General features: G+C 51.5%; 1 long non-coding RNA gene across 1 annotated transcript; it reads left to right on the forward strand.

The window, feature by feature from the left end:
* Positions 1-31: 31 nt before the first annotated feature.
* On the forward strand, positions 32-26,349 carry LOC140409514 (uncharacterized). The gene is made up of 4 exons (XR_011940368.1): positions 32-175; positions 1,234-1,326; positions 23,583-23,649; positions 25,887-26,349. It is a non-coding gene; the product is annotated as an uncharacterized lncRNA (long non-coding RNA).
* The last annotated feature ends 257 nt before the right edge of the window (positions 26,350-26,606 follow it).

The raw sequence follows: 26,606 nt of genomic DNA on the forward strand, positions 1-26,606 counted from the left end.
ATGCTGTACCTGTGAAACGTTCTTCACTGCAGGATGTCGCAAAGTGTGTGGAAGTCTTTGGTCACCTTTGTAATGGAAAACCAGAGCACAGCAAGATGAAGCAATCCGATAACCCATTGTCAGGCGACTACATTGTAGGAACTGATTAATGTTGTGAAAGAATGAGGAAATTATGGTATAATTTAAATGTCAATCTATAATTCACCTTGATACCGTGGTATCTTATGTCACTGTTGTCCATAGTTAAGTTAATTATTATAGTTCCTGGCATATAAATTGTTATTTTATTTTAGATTAATTGCCAGTTTTCACATTGTTTCCACCATAGAACCATGGAAATGTTACAGGGCAGAAAGAGACCATTCAGCCCATCAGGTCTGTTCTGGTCAAAAAAAGAAAGTAGCCTCTCATTTCAAACCCACTTTCCAGCACCTGGTCCACGGTCTTGCAGGTTACAGCACTTCAGATCTAGGTACCTTTTAAATGGGTTGAGCTTTTGAGCCATGATAGGGGACAGCTTTATACATTATATCGGAATTCATTTTAAAGATCTAGTTATACGTTTTCAACATCTCCACCAGTTACTGAAAGAGTTAGAACCTTCAGTTTGGTTGAAAAGCACAAGCTACTAGCTGCAAAATGCCAGTGGTTAGTTGTCAGAACGGGACACCACAGATGTTCGTTCTCAAAGACAGCAACAACAATGTGGGATCTTTTATCATTTACACCATTTGCTCTGCTGTAAAACTTTCTGGGGATACTGGAAGGGAGGCAATAATCACACAGAGTTGTTTTCTATTGAAACATCCATACCTTGAGCGCAGTCATTAAACACCATAGACCATAAGATACAGGAGCAGAATTAGGCCATTCGGCCCATATGGTCTCCTCCGGCATTCGATCATGGCTGATATGTTCCTCATTCCCATTCTCCTGCCTTCTCCCCACAACCACTGATCACCAGCAGAGGGCAGTAGAGCAGAGCTGCTGATTGGCTGTTGCGGGGAAAATATGCCTCAGTGCATTGCGGTCACTGCATCCAGAAAGTGTACCTGAGCAAAACACCCTAGGTAAGCATCCAGCAGAGGGCAGTAGAGCAGAGCTGCTGATTGGCTGTTAAGGGGAAAATTTGCATCAGTGCTTTGCGGTCACCGTATCTTGAAGGTGGTTTGTGGTGGAGCTATTGTCAAGTGACAGTTTCCTCTTTAAAAACTTGAAAAACTTACCTTAAAGAGTGACATCACAGCAAAGCAGTGACCTGATTGGCTGGTAAGGAAAGTGCTCCATTTAGCAGTAGCTGGGAGAAATTTAACTCTTCGTGTGTTGGTAAGTATTGTGATTGGTAAGTAAAATCTTTATTCCTTTCACTTATTCATTATTTGATATATTTGTAGTCAGTTAAGGTAAAGTGTAAAATTGGCAGGAGGTCCCAGACCCGTGTTATGCTCTTCAGGGACGCGGCCGATGCCCCTGACTCCTTCATGTGCGGGAAGTGTGTCCAGCTACAACTCCTGTTAGACCGCATGGCAGCTCTGGAGCTGCGGATGGACTCACTTTGGAGCATCCGCGATGCAGAGGAGATCGTGGATAGCATGTTCAGTGAGTTGGTCACACCGCAGATTAGGATTGGTGAGGGAGACAGGGAATGGGTGACCAAAAGGCAGAGAAAGAGCAGGAAGGCATTGCAGGTGTCCCCTGCGGTCATCTCCCTCCAAAACAGGTATACCGTTTTGGATACTGCTGGGGGAGATGACTCACCAGGGGAAGGCAGTAGTAGCCAGGCTCATGGCACCGTGGCTGGCTCTGCTGCACAGAAGGGCGGGAAAAAGACTGGCAGGGCTATAGTCATAGGGGATTCAATCGTAAGGGGAGTAGACAGGCGTTTCCGTGGTCGAAAACGAGACTCCCGAATGGTATGTTGCCTCCCGGGTGCACGGGTCAGGGATGTCTCAGATCGGCTGCAGGACATTCTGAAGGGGGGGGGGGGGGGTGAACAGCCAGTTGTCGTGGTGCATATAGGCACCAACGATATAGGTAAAAAAACAGGATGAGGTCCTACAATCAGAATTTAGGGAGTTAGGAGATAAGTTTAAAAAGTAGGACCTCAAAGGTAGTAATCTCAGGATTGCTACCAGTGGCGTAAGAAATGTTCCACGGGTGGGGTGATGGATGGGGATGGGGGAAGAGATCTGATGGGGAGACTAGGGAATGTGGGCGCCGGTGCTGTAGGGAGCGGAGGCCCGGGGACGGGGAAAATGGGATAAGGCCGCAACAGGAGCTGCGCCAGAGGGGGCAGGGCTGGCTCAGGAAAGCGCGGGCTTTTTCCCGCGTTAGGGAAGGACGGAGGGGGCCGATGGAGGAGCGCACACCGATTGCTGGGGAGGAGGAGGAGGGGGGACTTCCACACGGGGGGGGGGGTCAACGGGAAGGCGGGGGAAGCCGGGGTCAGCAGTTGTCAGCTGACTTACGGGAGTGTTATGGGGGGAGCGAAAGAGCTAGATACAAATCTAGCGGGGGGGGGGGGGGGGGGGGGGAGAGGGGGGGAAATAGGGTTGCTGCTGCATTGGCCGAGGGGGAACTGAAAACAGAAGAGGTGGTCTGGGCGGGGGTCCCCCGTCTGGGGGACTGGAGGGTGCTGGAGGCACGGGCCTGGCCTAAAACAGGAGATGGCTAGTCGGCAGGGGGGGGGGCGGGGGGGGCGGTGGGAAGCCCCCCAATCCGTCTGATAACGTGGAATGTGAGGGGCCTGAATGGGCCGGTTAAGAGGGCCCGAGTGTTTGCGCACTTAAAGGAACTGAAGGCAGATGTGGTCATGCTTCAGGAGACACATTTGAAGGTGGCAGACCAGGTCAGGTTAAGAAAGGGATGGGTAGGACAGGTATTCCATTCGGGGCTGGATGCGAAGAATAGAGGGGTGGCAATACTGGTGGGGGAGCGGGTGTCGTTTGAGGCCAAGAATATAGTAGTGGACAATGGAGGTCGATACGTGGTGGTGAGCGGTAGGCTGCAGGGGGCGTGGGTGGTATTGGTAAACGTATACGGCCCAACTGGGACGATGCTGGATTTATGAAGCGTATGTTGGGGCGCATTCCGGACCTGGAGGTAGGAAGCTTTTAAATGGGGGGGGGGGGGGGATTTTAACATGGTGTTGGACCCAGCATTAGATCGTTCCAGATCTAGGACGGGGAAGAGGCCGGCTGCGGCCAAGGTGCTTAGGGGGTTTATGGAGCAGATGGGGGGAGTGGATCCGTGGAGATTTGCCAGGCCCCTGGCCAGGGAATTTTCTTTTTTCTCCCACGTACACAAAGCCTACTCCCGGATAGATTTTTTTGTTCTGAGCAGGGCGCTGATCCCGAAGGTGGAGGGAATGGAGTATTCGGCCATAGCCATCTCAGACCACGCCCCGCACTGGATGGAACTGGAGTTGGGAGAGGAGAGGGACCAACGCCCGCTGTGGCGTTTGGATGTGGGATTACTGGCAGATGAGGAGGTGTGCGGGTGCATTGAAAGGTATTTGGAGGCCAACGACAACGGGGAGGTGCAGGTGGGGGTCGTATGGAAGGCGCTGAAGGCAGTGGTCAGGGGAGAGTTAATCTCCATCAGGGCTCACAGGGAGAAGAGAGAGGGCAGGGAAAGGGAGAGGTTAGTGAGGGAGATTTTACGGGTGGACAGGAGATATGCAGAGGCCCCTGAAGAGGGACTACTCAGGGAGAGGCGAAGTCACCAGACGGAATTCGACCTGTTGACCACAGGGAAGGCAGAGGCACAGTGGAGGAAAGCACAGGAGGCGACGTATGAGTATGGGGAGAAGGTGAGCCGGATGCTGGCACATCAGCTCCGTAAGAGGATGGCAGCGAGGGAGATAGGTGGAATCAAGGATGGCAGGGGAACTATGGTGCGGAGTGCGGTGAAAGTAAATGAAGCATTTAAGGCCTTCTATGAGGAGCTGTACAGATCTCAGCCCCCAGCGGGGGAAGAGGGGATGCTACGATTTCTGGACCAACTGAGGTTCCCGAGGGTGGAGGAGCAGGAGGTGGCTGGTTTGAGGGCGCCAATTGGGTTGGAGGAGCTGATTAAAGGACTGGGGAGCATGCAGGCGGGGAAGGCCCCGGGACCAGATGGGTTCCCGGTTGAGTTTTACAGGAAGTACGTGGACCTGTTAGCCCCGTTGCTGGTGAGGACTTTCAATGAGGCAAGGGAGGGGGGGACCCTGCCCCCGACAATGTCCGGGGCGATGATCTCTTTGATTCTGAAGCGGGATAAGGACCCACTGCAATATGGGTCGTATAGGCCGATTTCGCTTCTTAATGTGGATGCTAAGTTGCTGGCAAAAGTGCTGGCTACGCGGATTGAGGACTGTGTCCCGGGGGTGATTCACGAGGACCAGACGGGATTTGTAAAGGGCAGGCAGCTAAACACCAATGTGCGGAGGCTCCTAAAAGTGATTATGATGCCATCGATGGAGGGAGAGGCGGAGATAGTGGCAGCTATGGATGCGGAGAAGGTCTTTGACCGAGTAGAGTGGGAGTATCTCTGGGAAGTGTTGCGGAGGTTTGGGTTTGGGGAGGGGTTTATCAGTTGGGTTAAGCTCCTATATAGAGCCCCGATGGCGAGTGTGGTTACGAATCGGCGGAGGGCGGAGTATTTTCGGCTGTATCGAGGAATGAGGCAGGGGTGCCCCCTGTCCCCCCTGTTGTTTGCATTAGCAATTGAACCTTTGGCCATGGCATTAAGGGAGTCCAGGAAATGGAGGGGGGTGGTCCGAGGGGGAGAGAAGCATCGAGTGTCTCTGTATGCAGACGACCTGTTGCTGTATGTGGCAGATCCAGTGGAGGGGATGGTGGAGGTCATGCAGATCCTAAGGGAGTTTGGGGACTTCTCGGGCTATAAGCTCAATGTAGGGAAAAGTGAGCTCTTCGTGGTGCATCCAGGGGACCAGGGAAGAGGGATAGACGACCTACCGTTGAGGAGGGCGGAAAGGAGCTTTCGGTACTTGGGGATCCAAGTAGCTAGGAGTTGGGGGGCCCTGCATAAACTTAATTTGACGCGGCTGGTGGAGCAGATGGAGGAGGACTTCCAACAATGGGATATGTTGCCGCTCTCGCTAGCGGGCAGGGTACAGTCGATTAAAATGATGGTCCTCCCGAGGTTTCTTTTTGTGTTCCAGTGCCTTCCTATTATGATCACCAAGGCCTTTTTTAAGAGGGTAGGCAGGAGCATCATGGGTTTTGTGTGGGCAAACAAGACCCCGAGGGCAAGGAGGGGGTTTCTGGAGCGTAGTAGGGAGAGAGGAAGGCTCGCGTTGCTGAATCTGGGTGGCTACTATTGGGCAGCCAACGTGGCGATGATCCGTAAGTGGGTGATGGAGGGAGAGGGGGCGGCATGGAAGAGGTTGGAGATGGCGTCCTGCAAAGGAACGAACCTGGGGGCGCTGGTGACGGCACCGCTGCCGCTCTCGCCGATAAGGTATACCACGAGCCCGGTGGTGGCGGCGGCAACGCTAAAGATCTGGGGGCAGTGGAGACGACACAGGGGTGCGATGGGAGCCTCGGTGTGGTCCCCGATCAGAGGTAACCATCGGTTGGTCCCAGGAAGGATGGACAGGGGGTTTCAGAGATGGTATCGGGCAGGGATTAGAAGAATGGGGGACCTGTTCATCGATGGGACGTTTGCGAGCCTAGGGGCGGCTGGAGGAGAAGTTTGGGCTACCCCCGGGAAACGCTTTCAGGTACATGCAAGTGAGGGCGTTTGTGAGGCGACAGGTGAGGGAATTCCCGTTGCTCCCGGCACAGGGGATTCAGGACAAGGTGATTTCGGGAGTATGGATCGGAGAGGGCAAAGTGTCGGCGATATATCAGGAGATGAAAGAAGGCTTTGGTAGAGGAGCTGAAGGGCAAATGGGAGGAGGAGTTGGGGGAGGAGATTGAAGAGGGTCTGTGGGCTGATGCCCTGAGTAGGATTAATTCCTCTTCCTCGTGAGCCAGGCTTAGCCTGATACAGTTTAAGGTTATTCACAGAGCGCATATGACAGGGGCGAGGCTGGGTAGGTTCTTTGGGGTAGAGGACAGATGTGGGAGGTGCTCAGGAAGCTCGGCGAATCACGCCCATATGTTCTGGTCGTGCCCGGCACTGGATGGGTTCTGGAGGGGTGTTGCGAGGACTATGTCTAAGGTGGTGAAAGTCCAGGTCAAGCCACGTTGGAGTGACGGACGAGCCGGGAGTGCAGGAGGCGAAAGAGGCCGGTATCCTGGCCTTTGCGTCCCTGGTAGCCCGGTGGAGGATCTTGCTATTGTGGAAAGACGCGAAGCCCCCCAGTGTGGAAGCCTGGATAAATGACATGGTAGAGTTCATCAAGCTGGAGAGGATAAAGTTTGCCTTGAGAGGGTCTGCGCAGGGATTCTTCAGGCGGTGGCAACCGTTCCTAGACTATCTCGCGGAGCGTTAGATGGAGGTCGGTCAGCAGCAGCCCAGGGTGGGGGGGTGGGGAGGGGGGGGTTCTCTTTCGGGGGGGGGGGTATATGGGTGGGCGGGGAAGGGGGTTTTCCTAGGGGCACTTGAAAAAGGAAAGCCATAAACATATGGGAAAGTCAATATGTGCGGGAGGAACCCATTGTACAAGTTCTGTGTTATGTTGGATTGACATGTTTATGTTTTGTTCTGTTACTTTTCTTTTCTTTTTTTTGTTATGGGGGGAGGGGGCAGGTTTGAATGGTTGAACATTTTTGTTGAATAATTCTGAATAAACATATTTTTTTTAAAAAAGGATTGCTACCAGTGGCACCAGACAGTCAGAGTAGTAATTCAAGAATAGTCAGAATGAATACGTGGCTTGCGAGATTGTTGCAGGAGGGAGGGGTTCAGATTTTTGGGACATTGGAACCGGTTCTGGGAGCGGTGGGACCATTACAAATCGGATGGTCTACACCTGAGCAGGACTGGAACCAATGTCCGAGGGGGTGCTTTTGCTAACACTGTTGGGGAGGTTTTAAACTAATGTGGCAGGGGGATGGGAACCAGATTAGGAAGTTAGAGGTCAGTAAAGAGGCAGCAACTAAAGCCAGTAAGGTACTAGATAATAAACTCAATGTGACTAAGGGGAAGAGTAGACAGGGAAGAGATGATGAATGCAAAGGGACAGCTGGTCTGAGGTGCATTTATTTCAATGCGAGAAGTGTAGCAGGTAAGGCAGATGAACCTAGGGCTTGGATTAATACCTGGGAATATGATGTTATTGGTATTACTGAGACTTGGTTGAGGGAAAGGCAAGACTGGCAACTAAATATCCCAGGGTGTAGATGCTTCAGGAGGGATAGAGAGGGAGGTAAAATGGGTGGAGGAGTTGGATTACTGGTCAGAGATGATATCACAGCTGTGATTAAGGAGGGCACGATGGAGGATTCGAGCACTGAGGCAATATAGGTAGAGCTAAGAAATAGGAAGGGTGCAATAACATAGTTGGGACTTTACTGCAGGCCTCCCAAAAGCGAGCGTGAAGTAGAGGTACAAATATGTAGACAGATTATAGAAAAATGTAGGAGCAATAGGGTGGTCGTGATGGGAGATTTTAACTTCCCCAACATTGAATGGGACTCATGTAGTGTTGGAGGGGTAGATGGAGCAGAATTTGTAAGGAGCATCCAGGAGAGTTTTTTTAGAGCAGTATGTAAATAGTCCAACTCGGGAAGGGGCCATACTGGACCTGGTATTGGGGAATGATCCCGGCCAGGTGATTGAAGTTTCAGTCGGTGATTACTTTGGGAATAGCGATCACAATTCCGTAAGTTTTAGAAAACTCATGGACAAAGACGAGAGTGGTCCTAAAGGAAGAGTGCTAAATTGGGGAAAGGCCAAGTATAACAAAATTCAGCAGGAGCTAGGGAATGTGGATTGGGAGCAGCTGTTTAAGGGTAAATCCACATTTGAAATGTGGGAGTCTTTTAAGGAAAGGTTGATTAGACTGCAGGACAGACATGTCCCTGTGAAAATAAGGGATAGAAATGGCAAGATTAGGGAACCATGGATGACGGGAGGAATTGTGAGACTAGCTAAGATGAAAAAGGAAGCATACATAAGAACTAGGCGACTTAAAACTGATGAAGCTTTGGAGGAATATCGGGAAAGTAGGACAAATCTCAAACGCGCAATAAAGAGGACTAAAAGGGGTCATGAAATATCTTTGGCTAACAGGGTTAAGGAAAATCCCAAAGCCTTTTATTCGTATATAAGGAGCAAGAGGGTAACTAGAGAAAGGATTGGCCCACTCAAAGACAAAAGAGGGAATTTATGCGTGGAGTCAGAGGAAATGGGTGAGATTCTTAATGAGTACTTTGCATCGGTATTCACCAAGGATCTTTGGAATAAAAAGACATGATGGATGTTGAGGCGAGGGATGGATGTTTAAATACTCTAGGTCAAGTCGGCATAAGGAAGGGGGAAACTTTAGGTATTCTAAATGGCATCACAAGTCCCCAGGTCCGGATGGGATCTATCCCAGGTTACTGAGGGAAGCGAGGGAAGAAATAGCTGGGGCCTTGACAGATATCTTTGCAGCATCCTTGAGCACGGGTGAGGTCCTGGAGGACTGGAGAATTGCTAATGTTGTCCCTTTGTTTAAGAAGGGTAGCAGGGATAATCCAGGGAATTATAGACTTGTGAGCTTGACGTCAGTGGTAGGCAGACTGTTGGAGAAGATACTGAGGGATAGGATCTATTCACATTTGGAAGAAAATAGACTTATCAGTGATAGACAGTATGGTTTTGTGCAGGGAAGGTCATGTCTTACAAACCTAATAGAATTCTTTGAGGAAGTGACAAAGTGAATTGATGAGGGAAGGGCTTTAGATGGCATATACATGGACTTCAGTAAGGCGTTTGATAAAGTTTCCCATGGCAGGTTGATAGAAAAAGTAAAGTCGTATGGGGTTCAGGGTGTACTAGCTAGATGGATAAAGAACTGGCTGGGTAACAGGAGACAGAGAGTAGTGGTGGAAAGGAGTGTCTCAAAATGGAGAAAGGTGACTAGTGGTGTTCCACAGGGATCCGTGCTCGGACCACTGTTGTTTGTGATATACATAAATGATCTGGACGAAGGTATAGGTGGTCTGATTAGCAAGTTTGCAGATGATACCAAGATTGGTGGAGTTGCAGATAGCGAGGAGGACTGTCAGAGAATACAGCAAAATATAGATAGATTGGAGAGTTGGGCAGAGAAATGGCAGATGGAGTTCAATCCAGGCAAATGCAAGGTGATGCATTTTGGAAGATCTAATTCAAGAGCGGACTATACGGTCAATGGAAGAGTCCTAGGGAAAATTGATGTACAGAGAGATCTGGGAGTTCAGGTCCATTGTACCCTGAAGGTGGCAACACAGGTCGATAGAGTGGTCAAGAAGGCATACAGCATGCTTGCCTTCATTGGTATTGAGTACAAGAGTCGGCAGGTCATGTTACAGTTGTATAGGACTTTGGTTAGGTCACATTTGGAATACTGCGTGCAGTTCTGGTCGGCACATTACCAGAAGGATGTGGATGCTTTAGAGAGGGTGCAGAGGAGGTTTACCAGGATGTTGCCTGGTATGGAGGGTGCTAGCTATGAAGAAAGGTTGAGTAGATTAGGATTGTTTTCGTTGGAAAGACGGAGGTTGAGGTTTACAAAATTACGAGAGGTATGAACAGGATGGATAGCAACAAGCTTTTTCCAAGAGTGGGGTGTCAATTACAAGGGGTCACGATTTCAAGGTGAGAGGAGGAAAGTTTAAGGGGGATGTGCGTGGAAAGTTTTTTACGCAGAGGGTGGTGGGTGCCTGGAACGCTTTGCCAGCGGAGGTGGTAGAGGTGGGCACGATAGCATCATTTAAGATGCATCTAGACAGATATATGAATGGGCGGGGAACAGAGGGAAGTAGATCCTTGGAAAATAGAAGACAGGTTTCGATAAAGGATCTGGATCGGCGCAGGCTGGGAGGGCCAAAGGACCTGTTCCTGTGCTGTAATTTTCTTTGTAATAAAAAAACTCTTTGTAACCAAGGGCACCAGAAAATGGAAGTTGGTTGATATGCATAAGGCAGATAATTGTAGTTGGTACTAAATTATGCTAGACCGCATGTACGTGTCTTTGTACTGATTGGATATTATAATCAAGTAGACATGCACATATTGCCATTGGTCAATTGTACTCATTTATTATGAATGATGTAAACCTAATCGATAATCATGATTGGACGTAGATAACCAATAACAAATGCAAACCTTTGGGTGGCATGGTGGCGCAGTGGTTAGCTCTGCTGCCTATGGCACTGAGGACCCAGGTTCGATCGCAGCCCTGGGTCACTGTGTGTGTGGAGTTTGCACATTCTCCCCGTGTCTGCGTGGATTTCGCCCCCACAACCCAAAGATGTGCAGGTTCAGTGGATTGGCCATGCTCAATTGCCCCTTAATTGAAAAAAAGTAATTGGGTACTCTAAATTTTTTTAAACACTACAAACAGAAACCAATCTAAACCCTTAATTGGTATATGCAAATTTCTTGTAACCCAACCAAAATATCTATAACTGTGCATAATCCTTGAATCAGTGCTCTTTAGTGTGCCACCAGTTGGACGGCTTGAGCCCTTGCTATAGCCCATAATAAAGGCCTTGGTTTAAACTCCAAGAATCTCTGCATGGTTATTCGTAAGTGAGGGAGTGAAGTACCTTTTAGCCGAATAGTTATATTTTTCTCTGCAACAAATGGCAATGAGAATGGGATCTGATCTGGCCAGGCACGATAACAGTACCTTGGTTTGGTGAGTATTTTCTTCGGTTATATTCCTGACGAGGTGCTGGCACGTACAGTAATTGATTAGCGAGCAGATCCCAACTCAGAATACACCAAATGAAAGGAGTGAGTGAGAGGAGTGAAGTACATTATTGTGAAGCTCCGCTTTAGAGAGCGAGGGGAGCAAAGTACATTGTTGCACCAATTTCCTAATCCGATTATGATCCTCTCGCTTGAGGGAAGGACATTATTGAGAAACTTCTCCCAAGCAAGTGTGAGGGAAATAAAGTACATAGTGGTGCAGTTTTCTTCGAGGGGGACACCCTCCGTGTGTGAATTCATTCAAACGGTTCAGAAACCGCAAAATGAATAAGATGTCAAAATCTGACAAGGCAAGGTCATTGAACTTGGGAGGCGAAGGAATACCGTCCTTTTTCCTCACTCAGAAGCATCACAGCCTAATTGATAAAATGCAAAAATAGGGGTGGATTCCAACAGACACGCCACTGTGCACTAAAAAGTGCTGGAAGGCGACTTCCGGTTGCGGTTATGCCTAGGTAGGTCGCAAGTTCGGCAGCTCCCGCCGGGAGCAGACTTTGGGGCTCTTCAGAGGGGACCCAACGGCAATTGTTCGACGGCTTCCAGTGTGGGAAGGTGACAGCAAGGTCCCCCCGACATTATATGGATTGGACCAAGAGTGGAGCGGTTAAAAAAGTGATCCTGGTGCAGCGGAAAGTGCAAGGGAGGAAAAGCAATATGGCGGCGGGTGGAGACCAAGCAGCGCGGTCGCAGGAGCAGCAGGAGTTTCTTAAACGCTGCTTTGAGGAGCTGAGTACAGAAATGCTGGCGCCAATGAAGGCGACGATTGAGAAGCTTGTGGAGACCCAGAAGGCCCAAGGGGCGGCGATCCGGGAGGTGCGGCAAAAAGCCTCGGAGAACGAGGACGAGATCTTGGGCCTGGCGGTGAAGGTGGAGGCGCACGAGGCGCTGCACAAGAGGTGGGCGGAAAAATTTGAGAACCTGGAGAATAGGTCGAGGAGGAAGAATCTTCGGATTCTGGGTCTCCCTGAAGGAGTGGAGAGGCCCGATGCCGGGGCATATATGAGCACGATGCTCAGTTCGCTGATGGGCGTGGGAGCTTTCCTGAGGCCCCTGGAGCTGGACGGGGTTCATCGGGTCCTGGCAAGGAGACCCAAAGCCAACGAGCCGCTAAGGGTTGTAGTGGTGAGGTTCCACCGCTTTATGGACAGAGAGTGTGTCCTGAGATGGGCCAAAAAAGAGCGGAGCAGCAGGTGGGAGAACACAGAGATCCGAATTTCCCAGGACTGGAGTGCGGAGGTGGCTAAGAAGAGGGCTGGTTTTAACCGGGCTAAGGCGGTGCTCCATCGGAAGGGGGTGAAGTTCTGGATGCTGCAGCCAGCGCGATTGTGGGTCACGTTCCAAGATCCACACCACTATTTTGAAACGCCTGATGAGGCACGGAGCTTTCTACAGACTGAAAAGTTGGACTCAAACTGAAGGTTTGTCGTGGGAAGATGTTTACTGTGTTTACTGCGTTTGGGGAATGTTCTTTTTGTTTTGGTGCTGGGTGGGGATGGGTGAATGGATTTGATGTGGGGGCTGTGGGAGAGTGTGGGCGTCGGTGTTAGAGGGGCAGGGCCCCGCGGAGGAAGAGGAGGGGTGGAGGCCCGGGGATGGGGAGTTGGGGTAAGGCCGCAAAAAGGAGCTGCGCCAGAGGGGGCGGGGCCGGCTCAGGAAAGCGTGGGCTTTTTTCCCGCGTTAGGGAAGGATGGTGGCGGGGCTGGGGGGGAAGGGCAGTGCTGGAGAGGAGCGCACACTGACTGCCAAGGGGTGAGGGGAATCTCACACTGGGGGGTCGATGGAATGGCGGGAGAGGCTGGGGTCAGCAGGAGTCAGCTGACTTACGGGAGTGTCATGGGGGGAGCAAAATGGCTAGATGAGTCTAGCGGGGGGAGGGGGGAACTGGGTTGCTGCTGCATTGGCCAAAGGGGAGCTGGAAGTAGGAGAGGTAGTCAGGGCGGGTGTCCGCCGCCTGGGGGCCTGGAGGGTGCAGGAGGCGCGGGCACGTGGCTGGCCTGGAAAAGGAGATGGCTAGTCGGCAGGGAGGGGGGGGGGGGCAAGTAGCCCCCCAATCCGGCTGATAACTTGGAATGTGAGGGGCCTGAACGGGCCGGTCAAGAGGGCGCGGGTGTTCGTGCACTTAAAGGGACTGAAGGCAGACGTGGTTATGCTCCAAGAGACACATCTGAAGGTGGCAGATCAGGTTAGTCTGAGAAAGGGATGGGTAGGGCAGGTCCTTCATTCAGTGCTGGATGCGAAGAACAGAGGGGTTGCAATACTGGTGGGGAAGCGGGTGTCGGTCGAGGCACTGAATATTGTAGTGGATAATGGAGGTCGATATGTGATGGTGAGCGGTAGGTTGCAGGGGGTGCGGGTGGTACTGGTGAACGTATATGCCCCGAATTGGGATGATGCCGGATTTATGAAACGCATGCTGGGTCGGATTCCGGATCTGGAGGTAGGAAACTTGATAATGGGGTGGTCTTCAACACGGTGCTGGACCCAGCACTGGACTGTTCTAGGTCCAGGATGGGTAAGAGGCCGGCTGCGGCCGAGGTGCTCAGGGGGTTTATGGGCCAGATGGGGGGAATGGATCCATGGAGGTTTGCCAGGCCGCTGGCCAGGGAATTTTCCTTCTTTTCCCACGTCCATAGAGCCTACTCCCGGATAGACTTTTTCATTTTGAGTAGAGTGCTAATCCCAAAAGTGGAGGGAACGGAATATTCGGCCATAGCCATCTCGGACCACGCCCCGCATAGGGTGGAGCTGGAGTTGGGGGAGGAGAGGGACCAGCGCCCGCTGTGGCGCCTCGATGTGGGAATGTTGGCGGATGAGCGGGTGCGGGGGTGTATTGAAAGATACTTGGAGGCCAACGACAATGGGGAGGTGCAGGTGGGGGTAGCCTGGGAGGCGTTGAAGGCGGTGGTCAGCGGAGAGCTAATCTCCATTAGGGCCCACAGGGAGAAGAGAGAGGGAGAGGGGAGGGAGAGGGAGAGGTTGGTGGGGGAGATTTAAAGGGTGGACAGGAGTTATGCAGAGGCTCCCGAGGAGGGCTATTTAGGGAGCGACGGAACCTCCAGACGGAATTCGACCTGTTGACCACGGGGAAAGCAGAGGCACAGTGGAGGAAAGCGCAGGGGGCGGCATATGAATATGGGGAGAAGGCGAGTCGGATGCTGGCACATCAGCTTCGTAAGAGGGAGGCAGCGAGGGAGATTGGTGGAGTCAAGGATAGAGGGGGGGGGAATACGGTGCGGAGTGCGGTTAGAATAAACAAGGTATTTAGGGACTTCTAAAGATGGCACAGTCAGCCAAATCCACGCAGCCCGTTGGACCCTTCTTTTACAGGGACGGGACATTACAGTTAAACGAACCGAGACCCACACTTTCCTTGCCGACAATTTGCAATATGCAGGTACCCCACATGAGTGTGAGATCATCACCACAAAACACAACACAGGCCCATTTATACCGAAGTCAGCTCCCAGGAAAGCAGGTAATGCACCCCAGGCCACAGACTTGTGCGCACCCCTGAAAATGTATGTGGACGGCTCCTCCACAGTTTTAAATGGAAAGCGAATCACCGGTTGCGGCATTTATGTCTAGGACGCGCAGGGACGTGCCCTAGATGAGATTTCATTAAAGTTGCCAGGACACTTAGGCTCACAGGCAGCAGAACTGGCAGCCATACCATATATTGTAGATCACCCCGACTTGTTTCCGGCCCCAGCAGACATATATTCGGACAGCTTGTATGTCTGTAATAGTTTAACGGAATTCCTACCCCTGTGGGAAACTAGAGGATTTGTTTCCGCAGACGGAAAACCCCTACCCTCAGCCCCATTACTTTGGCATATCTTAGAGACAGCTAAAGATAGGAAATATGGTATAATTAAAGTTCACAGTCATCATCGTTCTCCCCCCCCCCCTCCCCTGGTAACATTAAAGCAAACACCCTAGCGAAGGCAGGTTCCAGACATGGTTACTTTTGGAACCCCCCCGAAAGCAGCCCAGTCCACACGGTTCAGGTGCTCACAGACCAACATTCAGGATCTAGCGAAAGCCCAAAAGGAGGACGTTTGAAAGGGATCCTTCACAGCCCCATACGATAAATATAAGAACACAATAACCACACATGACGGTGTGATTTTGAAAGAAGGTATTGATATAATTCCCAGCCAGGACAGGAACCAGATTATTTGTCAGTTCCATGACAATCATGGACACCAATGCATTGAACCCACCCTAGCCCACCTCAGACCTCTCTGCTGGTGGCCTGATTTAAAAGCCGATGTAACCCATTACATTGAAAATTGCTTGATCTGTGCCCAGAACAATCCGGACAGATATGCAAAAAAGGCTCAGCTTAGTCACACCCGCCCCGTTAGTTGCCCCTGGTCAAATTTGCAGATAGATTACATAGGACCCCAACCCCTTTGCTGAAATGGTTTTAAATATGTGTTGGTGGTCATCGACACCTTCACTAAATGGGTGGAAGCTTTTCCATCCCGAACGAACACGGCTAAAACAACAGCTAAAATCCTAATGTAGCACATCTTCATAAGATGGGGCCTCCCATGCAGTAGAGAGTCCAATCAAGGCTCCCATTTTACAGGACGAGTAATGATTTGTTATGTTGTAGGTGTAACATAAGCGGCTTCCTTGTGGTGCACTTGGCAAAGGAAGGGTCAGACTTGGAGATAACTTCAACATGTTTATTAAACTATTTACACTTTTATTACTCGGGTTCGACACTACTGCTAATCCTACTATAGCTACCCAGACTGACTAACCAGTTGCTGCAATCCACGTGGTGGGTGTAAAATTGAATCAACCCTGTGTCTCTACTCACTGACTGTCTCCACTGGAAAGAGGCAGATCATGTGTGTGGTGTCCTTTATATATGGGTTGGTGTAATGCCCCCCTGTGGTCGTGTCACCTCCGTGTGCATCGTGAATGCCCATTGATCGCGTCCTATCTAACTGATCTATCGGTTGAGTGTGTGTGTGTGATGTTTCTGGTGCTCCCTCTAGTGTCTAGCTAGCCTACATGCATTTACATTGATGCACATCACCACATCCCCCTTTTTTTATATGTTACATATTTTCTGCACACTTTGAGAAAATTGAACAAAGAACAGGTAGATAGGTTAAGGTATATACAAGTCATGGGAATAATGATTAAACAATAAGTCCAAATCATTCATGTGAGTCCAAAAACCATCAATCATCATGGTCAAATGTCTCTCTTGGTTATGAACGCATTCAACGTCCCTGTGCCACAGGAACCAAGAAGTGGTCAAATCACTTCGCTGCCTGATATGGAGTCCCTTTTTCCCCCGATGTTTGTGATAGTGCTGTTGGATGGCATCTTGTAGCTGATAAGGTGTTGACGTTGAAGAGGTACCATCAACAGTATCATTCGAGGTCATGGATGTGCCATATGTTGAAGTCGGATGAGACTGTGCATATTGGTTCTGGCCACATGCTGTGCTGGTAGGGTGATCCTGCTGAGAACCGTTGAAGCTTGTCGAATTGGAAACAGAATTGCTGCTCTCATAAATACCTGGTGATGGTGTGAAACTGGAACCTTGCATCTGATAGGAATATGCCGCCTGGCCTGGCTGGGGTGCAGCAAATCCTGGGCTATAACTAAGGCATCCAGTCTGTAGTGCAGATTGCGCTTGCGGTAGTCCTCCTTCGGACTTGATTCCATTAGTGGGCAATCCGTAGTGCTGGCCTGTTTGAGAATATGCTGCATAGACTGCTGGCTGCTGCAGGCTTGAATACTGGGTTTGTCCGGCATGAGCTGTCATTGGCTGCACTGCTGGTGTGGAAAAAAATGTGTGGATATAGCTGTGGTGAATATTGGTGTATTCCTCTTGGACTGTAGCCATTACTTGTTATTGCTGACTGTGGTAGTATGCATTAGGGGTCATGTGGGACTGTGAAACCGTGATGTCATTGGCTGACAGATCTCGGGTCCTGGTTGGCTGTTGATCTCTAGCTCCGCCCTGAAGGCGGAGTATAAGAACCAGGAATTCTCCCCGCAGCTCCAGTCTGTTGCTGAACTGCGGGGAACGAGTCACGCTTAATAAAGCCTCATCGACTTCACCTCTATTCGTCTCTCGGGAGTCTTTGTGCGCTACAATTTATTAAGCGTGCTTAAAGGACTATGGAGCTCAGGATCGTCCCGGAATGCCTGAGGATCAGCCCCCACGCAGTGAACTCAGCAGCAGTTTTTAAACACTGGCAGACTTGTTGCGAAGCCTACCTCCGAACGGCCCCCGGCCGGGTCACAGAAGACCAGAAACTACAGGTCCTGCACTCGAGGGTAAGCCCGGAAATTTACCCTCTCATAGAAGACGCAGAGGATTTCCAGACAGCGTTCGCAGCACTAAAGAGCATCTATGTTCGCCCAGTGAACCAGATCTACGCACGCTACCAACTCGCAACGAGACGGCAAAGTCCCGGAGAATCGCTAGACGAATTCTACGCCGCGCTGCTAATTTTGGGACGGGCCTGCAGCTGCCCGCCGGTAAACGCGATTGAACACACGGACATGTTAATTCGCGATGCGTTTGTGGCTGGTATGAACTCTCCCCAAATCCGCCAAAGACTTTTAGAAAAAGAGTCGCTTAGGACTCTCAGAGGCACGGGCCCTTGCAGCCTCACTAGATGTGGCCGCGCGACATCTAGTGGGCTCCGTGGACACCCGTCGCGACAAACCCCCCCCCCCACAGGCTTGCGCGGTTCAGACGGCACGTCGTCCCGGGGGAGCCCGCTGCTTTTTCTGCGGCCAGGCGAAACACCCCCGGCAGCGCTGCCCGGCCCGCGCAGCGATTTGCAAGAGCTGCGGGAAAAAGGGCCATTTCGCGGCTGTGTGCCGGTCCCGGGGGGTCGCCGCTGTCCCCGGAGAAGAAGGAGTCCTGCGCGTTCCAAACGCTCCCCAACCCCCCCAGCGCCCCATGTGCGACCCGCAGGCGCCGCCATTTTGGGTCCCGGCCACCACGAGGGGAGGAGGGGCGCCGCCATCTTGGGACCTCCCAGCCCTGCGCGACGCATGGGGGCGGCCATTTTGTCCACCCCCGCCGCCATCTTGTGACCCCCCCAGCCATGTGTGATGCATGGGGGCGGCCATTTTGTTCACCCCCGCCGCCATCTTGGACGGCAACAATGGACCCCAGCATCGACGGCTCCACGGGGTTCGAGGAAGACGCTGAAGCACTACGACCACGTCTGGCCTCAATGACGCTGGACCAAGCACGGCCCCGGACGCTCCAGACGACGACAACAACGGTGCTGATCAACGGACACGAGACACCATGCCTGGTCGACTCCGGGAGCACAGAAAGCTTCATCCACCCCGACACGGTAAGACGCTGTTTTTTGACCATCCGTCCCAGTGCGCAAAAGATTTCCCTAACTGCAGGATCCCACTCCGTACAGATCAAAGGCTTCTGCATAGTGACCCTAACGGTGCAAGGGAGGGAGTTTAAAAACTACAGGCTCTACGTCCTTCCCCAACTCTGCGCGCCCACATTACTGGGATTAGACTTCCAGTGCAATCTGCAGAGCCTAACTTTCCAATTCGGCGGCCCAATACCCCCACTCACTATCTGCGGCCTCGCAACCCTCAAGGTTGAGCCCCCATCCTTGTTTGCAAACCTCACCCCGGATTGCAAACCCGTCGCCACTAGGAGCAGACGGTACAGCGCCCAGGACCGGACATTTATTCGGTCCGAAGTCCAGCGGCTACTGAAGGAAGGCATAATCCAGGCCAGCAATAGTCCCTGGAGAGCACAGGTGGTAGTAGTAAAGACAGGGGAGAAGCAAAGGATGGTCATAGACTATAGCCAGACCATCAACAGGTACACACAGCTAGATGCGTACCCTCTCCCCCGCATATCCGACATGGTCAATCGGATTGCCCAATATAAGGTCTTCTCCACCGTGGACCTCAAGTCCGCCTACCATCAGCTCCCCATCCGCCCAAGTGACCGCAAGTACACAGCCTTCGAGGCAGACGGGCGATTATACCACTTCCTAAGGGTCCCATTTGGCGTCACAAACGGGGTCTCGGTCTTCCAACGGGAGATGGACCGAATGGTTGATCAACACGGGTTGCAGGCCACGTTCCCGTATTTCGACAACGTAACCATCTGCGGCCACGATCAGCAGGACCACGATGCCAATCTCCAAAAATTCCTCCAGACCGCTAAAGCCTTGAACCTCACATACAACGAGGACAAGTGCGTTTTTAGCACAAACCGGCTAGCCATCTTGGGATATGTAGCGCGCAATGGGATAATAGGCCCCGACCCCGAACGTATGCGCCCCCTCATGGAATTTCCCCTCCCTCACTGCTCAAAAGCCCTAAAACGCTGCCTGGGGTTCTTTTCATATTACGCCCAGTGGGTCCCCCAGTACGCAGACAAGGCCCGCCCCCTAATACAGACCACGACCTTCCCTCTGTCGACAGAGGCTTGCCAGGCCTTCAGCCGCATCAAAGCGGATATCGCAAAGGCCACGATGCGCGCCATCGACGAGTCCCTCCCCTTCCAGGTCGAGAGCGACGCCTCCGATGTAGCTCTAGCGGCCACCCTTAACCAAGCGGGCAGACCCGTGGCCTTTTTCTCCCGAACCCTCCACGCCTCAGAAATCCGCCACTCCTCAGTGGAAAAGGAAGCCCAAGCCATAGTGGAAGCTGTGCGACATTGGAGGCATTACCTGGCCGGCAGGAGATTCACTCTCCTCACTGACCAACGGTCGGTAGCTTTCATGTTCGATAATGCACAGCGGGGCAAAATTAAAAATGACAAGATCTTAAGGTGGAGGATCGAGCTCTCCACCTTCAACTATGAGATCTTGTACCGTCCCGGAAAGCTGAACGAGCCGTCCGATGCCACCTTCAACTATGAGATCTTGTACCGCCCGGAAAGCTGAACGAGCCGTCCGATGCCCTATCCCGCGGCACATGTGCCAACGCACAAATTAACCGTCTCCAAACCCTCCACGAGGACCTCTGCCACCCGGGGGTCACTCGGTTCTACCATTTTATGAAGTCCCGCAACCTCCCCTACTCCGTGGAGGAGGTCCGTACAGTCACAAGGAACTGCCACATCTGCGCAGAGTGCAAACCGCATTTTTTCAGGCCGGATAGTGCGCACCTGATCAAGGCTTCCCGTCCCTTTGAACGCCTAAGTCTGGATTTCAAAGGGCCCCTCCCCTCCACCGACCGCAACACATACTTCCTGAACGTGGTGGACGAGTACTCCCGTTTCCCCTTCGCCATCCCCCACCCTGACATGACAGCGGCCACAGTCATTAAAGCCCTTAGCACCATATTCACACTGTTCGGTTGCCCCGCATACGTCCATAGCGACAGGGGGTCCTCCTTCATGAGTGACGAGCTGCGCCAGTTCCTGCTCAGCAAGGGTATAGCCTCGAGCAGGACGACCAGCTACAACCCCCGGGGGAACGGGCAAGTAGAGAGGGAGAACGGCACGGTCTGGAAGACCGTCCTACTGGCCCTACGGTCCAGGGATCTCCCAGTTTCACGGTGGCAGGAGGTCCTCCCGGACGCCCTCCACTCCATCCGGTCGCTACTGTGTACCACCACTAACCAAACGCCTCATGAGCGCCTTCTTGTCTTCCCCAGGAAGTCCTCCTCTGGAACGTCGCTGCCGACCTGGCTGGCGGCCCCAGGACCCATCTTGCTCCGGAAACATGTGCGGGCGCACAAGTCGGACCCATTGGTCGAGAGGGTTCACCTCCTCCACGCGAACCCGCAGTACGCCTACGTGGAGTACCCCGACGGCCGACAGGACACGGTCTCCCTGCGAGATCTGGCGCCCGCCGGCAACACACACACACCCTCGACACCAATCACCCCCTCCCTGCCACCGGCGCACCCCGCGACAGCCCCCTTCCCGGGAGGATCGGTCCTCCTCCCAGGTCCGACCAGAAGTGAAGCTGGAGCAGAAACCGTAAAGCTCCCGGAGGCGACAACACTGGAACAAGCACCACCACCACCGGGGCTGAGGCGATCGACAAGGACGACCAGACCGCCCGCCCGACTCGTGGCATCGGTGTAACACTAGAATGTTGTGGACTGTAACGAGAATGTTTTTTTTTTTCCTTTTCCCTCTTACGAATACTGTAAATAGTTCAAAACAAAAATCCCTGTACATAGCCCAGTGTAGGGCACTGTAATGACATGCAAAAGTTTTTTTCCTCCCAGGACCAGCCTTGTAAACCCCTACCACCATGCGAAGCACCACCCTGCTGGGTTCATTTTTAACAAGGGGTGAATGTGGTAGTATGCATTAGGGGTCATGTGGGACTGTGAAGCCGTGATGTCATTGGCTGACAGATCCCGGGTCCTGGTTGGCTGTTGATCTCTAGCTCCGCCCTGAAGGCGGAGTATAAGAACCAGGAATTCTCCCCGCAGCTCCAGTCTGTTGCTGAACTGCGGGGAACGAGTCACCCTTAATAAAGCCTCATCGACTTCACCTCTATTCGTCTCTCGGGAGTCTTTGTGCGCTACAATGACCCAGTGTGATTGTCACGTGATCCATCTCCTGTCGTTGTGGCATCTGCTGTCACCCTGAGCGTGCCATCACTGAGGTTGCGGCACTCCCTGTCTGGAGTAAAGTCCGGCTTGCATGAATCAGAGTCACCGTTTGGTTGCTCCCCATCTGGAGTCTGGTCTGTTTTAACTGAGTCAGTGTTGGTTTGTTGATGCTCCCCGTCCGGAGTCTTAGCAGGTTCACTGGAGTCAGCTGAGATTTCTTGAAACTGCACATCTGGAGTCGGAATATGCAGGAATGCATTGAATGTGGAGAGGTTCGAGCGAATGAGGGCGGAAGTATCATGGTGTCACCGGAGTCACCAGTGGTCTCACAATGATCGTCGAGTGCCTCTGTACACACTAGCTGAGGTCTGTCACTTTGCACATCTTGCATGGGAAGTGGGATGCTGTCGTCACTCGTCTCACATACTGTGGGTAGATCCTCAGTAGCTGCTTTTTGTTCACTTGGGTTGGGTAAATTGTCAGAGTCTTCATCTGGTGGCGCAAACAATGTGGGTGGACTGTCATTGTCTTGCTGTTGTCCTTCATTTGGGCTTGGACTGTCATCGTCGCTTTGTTCTTCACTGTAGCATGATAGACCGTCATGATTGTCCTGCTCTGCACTGGAGCGTGGTAGACTGTCATAGTCTTCTTGCTGTTTGCTTGAGCATGGCAGAATTGCATCGTCTGCTGCTAGTTGGTCAGAGGAGGTTGCTGGACCCGCATGGTCTTGTTCCTGCAAGGACTGCGCGTCGGAGTCTTGCGTTGCTTCTATCATGGAGGCTGTCCACGAGCTCGCTGCGGAGGCTTGTGACACTGGAGTCACGTCTTGTGTGTGCAAGGACTGCGCTCTGGAGTCTTGCGTTTCTTCTGGCGTGGAGTTGGGAACCCTGAGCGGTGCGTGGACCACGCTCGGTGTGGCAGCAGGCCGCTCTCTGTGGGCTTGTACCGCTCTCTGTCTCTTGGTTTCAGGCTGCAGCATAATCCTGCACTCACGAGTCGGGATGTCATATCTGCTGGGCTGAAGATCCTCAAATCCGAAGAACGAATCCGCGTCTGCGTCGGATTCAGTACGGGGGTCGCCAATGTGCAACACGTCGAGATGCGGTTCGGGTTTGGTACTGGGGGTAGCCTCCCAAGGTGAAAGGTTCGTCTGGGTCGTTGTCTACTAGGACCATATCATCACTGTTTGCGTCGGAGCTGGCATTGGGCTCGCAAGGTCCAGAGAAAATGTAAAGGTCGGTATCGAAGTATTCAAGGTCAGAATCATCGGTTTGGGCGTAGGTAACTGCTTGTTGCAGGGTTCTTCGGAGATTAATTTCATTTCCTGGTTCAATTTGAGGCATTGTGCTGTCATTACAGGTGAAAGAAGGTTGTTTTACAGCTTCAAAAGATTTTTTCTTTGATTTGGGACGTTTCCCCTTTAAATGGGCATGGTCCGGGGCCGCTGACATCATGACGCATGTGACGTAGCGCGTAGGAAGCGATTGCGCATGCGCAGATCGCGGTTCCTTTCCTTGGGGTCTTTTTCGCAATCGCGCATGCGCGGCTTCTCGCGCATGCGCAAACGGACCTTCCCGTTCTGTGCGCTTCTTGCGCAACTGTGCAAGTGCAGACCCTTTAGAAAGATGGCCGCCGATCAAAATTGTTCTCTGCTCCGGAATCTCAGCCTCGTGGTGAGTACTGGCGTTTCTCTTACCTTTTCTTGCTGGTTGGAGTGTGTTTTCCTCACAGTATTTGCCGAATTTGTCCGGGACTGCCTGGAAGTCGCTCCTGTTTTGCCCCTTGGAGAACTTGAATTTTTAAAAGATTTCTTCTGCTCTGGCACCTGCGATGGTGAGGAGAAGCTCTGTTTTTTCAGCATCGGCCAGGTCTTCTAGTTCAGCTGCTACCAGGAAGAGTTCAAACCTTTGCCGGAATGCCCGCCAGTTTTCGTGGAGATCGCCGTGGCACTGGAGCCGCTGCGGAACCCGGATCTCGAACATCTTGACTGGTTGTCACTGTACGCTGAGGTATGGCTATATGGATTGAAACAGTTCACTGCTGGTACCATGATTTGTTATGTTGTAGGTGTAACATAAGCGGCTTCCTTGTGGTCCACTTGACAAAGGAAGGTTCAGACGTTAAGATAACTTCAACACGTTTATTAAACTATTTACACTTCTATTACTCAGGTTCGACACTACTGCTAATCCTACTACAGCTACCCAGACTGACTAACCAGTTGCTGCAATCCATGTGGTGGGTGTAATATTGAATCAACCCTGTGTCTGTACTCACTGACTGTCTCCACTGGAAAGAGGCAGATCATGTGTGTGTGTCCTTTATATATGGGTTGTTGTAATGCCCCCCGTGGTCGTGTCACCTCCGTGTGCATCGTGAATGTCCATTGGTCGCGTCCTATCTAACTGGTCTATTGGTTGAGTGTGTGTGATGTTTCTGGTGCTCCCTCTAGTGTCTAACTAGCCTACATGCATTTACATTGATGCACATCACCCTAATGAAGAACGTCCTCACAATTTTCGGAATTAGGCAGAAGTTTCACATAGCATACCACCCCCAGTCAAGCAGTGTTGTAGAGAGGATGAACAGGACTTTAAAAGCCACCCTGAGGAAAATGGTGCAACAGAACAACAGCACCTGGGATTCAGTTCTCCCATTTGCTTTAATGTTTTTACGTAACACGGTATCCACGTCCACAGGAACACCCCCCACACTCTCATGACGGGACGCCCAATGAAAGGGACAGAGTATTTATTAGGACTGGATTTGGCCAGCCCCGCAGTCACCACCCTCATGCATGAAAATGCTGTACAGCAGCATATTGAGAATATAAAGGCAGCCCAACTCGCAGCAGCTGTGAGACTTGGGACCAGGAGGAAACAGAGCAAAGCTTGTTTCGACAAAACGGTAAATGCCACCGAGTTTGTAATAGGGCAGCAAGTGATGCTTTCCCTACACAACCCCAGTTCATTCCTTTCCCCTAAATTTTCCGGATCGTACTCCATTTCGGACAAGGTAAGCCCCTTGGTATACAAGATTACATATCCCAATAGCAAATCTGCGTGGTTTCACATAAACCAGCTCAAGGCTTATGACTCGTAGAACAACCATGCACACCACATCTTGCTCGCAGCAGCAGACGAGCACGCCCCGCCCACAGATGACGCATTCCTACCCTCCCCAAGCCAGTCCAGCCCGTCCTCAGACTCATCTTCAACTCCACCCCCAGAGGCACGACGCCGCCTCTCCCTTCAACCAGCAGCGACAGTGATAGCGATAGCAATGACGACAGCCACAGCACACCACGTTATGATTATACCCTTGCACCAGGCACCACTCCCAGCGAATCCAAGCATGATTCCAGTGACCCCTTCGAGATCACGTACATCAAAGCACCCGACCCAGACCCACCGCCCGACGATTACGGATTAAAACCTAGTAGCTCCAACCTCGACACACGATTCTGGCACCGAGACAATTCGTTCAGGCTCATCCGGAATGATGAGATGGACCCCAATTCGCCCCAAGCCGCTTTAGCCAAACTACTCCAGTCAAGTGTATGGCAGCCGGGAGAAGGTGATGACATAGAGTCTGACTCCCACCAAACGAATCCCTTTGCGATCCTGTTCGCTACTGAGCAATGAGGTGTCCACATGATTATCATAGAATTTACAGTACATAAGGAGGCCATTCGGCCCATTGAGTCTGCACCGGCTCTTGGAAAGAGCACCCTACCCAAGGTCAACACCTCCACCCTATCCCCATAACCCAGTAACCCCACCTAACACGAAGGGCAATTTTGGACACTAAGGGCAATTTATCCTGGCCAATCCACCTAACCTAAAAAGGAACCGATGGAGAGATACGGTGTCCTTTCTGATGGAACCTGCACCATGTTTGTTGTATGTTTGTTCGTTAGTGTTAATGTTAAGTGTTGTTTGTGAATTTGTCATGGCCCCACACCACCACTCTTTTAACGCCCACTGGCAGTTAATGGAACCAGTTTGTCTACAGACAATAATTCAGCGGGACTAGTTTGTCGGCAGATACCAAGGCAGCCCCCACGACGACCACATTCTTACCCGTTCTTGCCGGTCGCTCAGGCAGTGGAGAAACGGCACTGGTCCCCGCCCTGTCTGAGGACCCCCCCGGTCAGCTTCGCTCGGGTAGAGCACAAACGACACTGATCACTGTCCTACCCGGGGATTCCACCCATTCTTACCCGCCGCGGCCCACATGCACCCCATTTTGGCACTTTTAGTTTGAAACTTTTTTGCTTGTTTATGGCGACCCTTAGGTTGCTTCCGTGTGCTATTTACACCCTCAAACACTGGGATGGTAAATTGCACAGGCTGCGAGACAAACAAATGAGGGAGTCACAGATGGTGACCAATTATAAAGGGTAACTGGAAATAAAGGACAGACATACGAGATCTTACGCAAGATAAAAACAGATATTATGCTTGTGTCCACAGAACTCTGGAAACTCAGGAACCCCAGAGGACGAGAAAGAAGGAGACCGACAAAAGAAAAGATGAAGACGACCTTCGTGCTTTTCACCTGGATCTTAGCGGGATCCCTTCAGTTGCGCGTGTACGCAACCATCCTGACCCGTACCACGCAGGCCGTGAATGATTCCCACCTCTGCCATATACAGAACCCCGAGATAGTTAGCCCCAAGACAGTTAACGATACCTCAACCTGGTGTGATAAGTTTATCACCTGGTATTCACTATCCTACATAGTAGAAGCTCTCTTAGTACTGGCACTACTTTGCAGTGTTGTGCAGACACTTAGAATCAGAAAATGGCGAAGGAGAGCCTACCGCTCTCACACCCCGGTATACACGTTTAGTTCCCCTATTTTTGGACTTCACCAAACCCCCGAACCCCTTGACATGAATTAAAGTGCATCTGTTTTTCTTTGTGTGTTTTGTTTTGTTCAATAAATAAATGTGCTTGACTGCCAAGCCAGAGGAACTTGTGTTGCTGCTATTTGTACAGTTTAAGATGTTATAGATTATTTTTGATTGCTTGAGTGAGGATAGTTTATTTAGGATAGTTAGAGGTTCCAGTTTTTTTATTTTGTAATGCATGCCTGAATGTCATAGCGCCCCGTAGAGTTTTATACTGATGTATGTATGTAAAATGATTTTAGGTAAAATTGCATTTCATAGGATAGGCCAGTGTAGAGCC

Source organism: Scyliorhinus torazame, chromosome 3 (genome assembly GCF_047496885.1).
Source record: "Scyliorhinus torazame isolate Kashiwa2021f chromosome 3, sScyTor2.1, whole genome shotgun sequence".
Classification (NCBI taxonomy): Eukaryota; Metazoa; Chordata; class Chondrichthyes; order Carcharhiniformes; family Scyliorhinidae; genus Scyliorhinus; species Scyliorhinus torazame.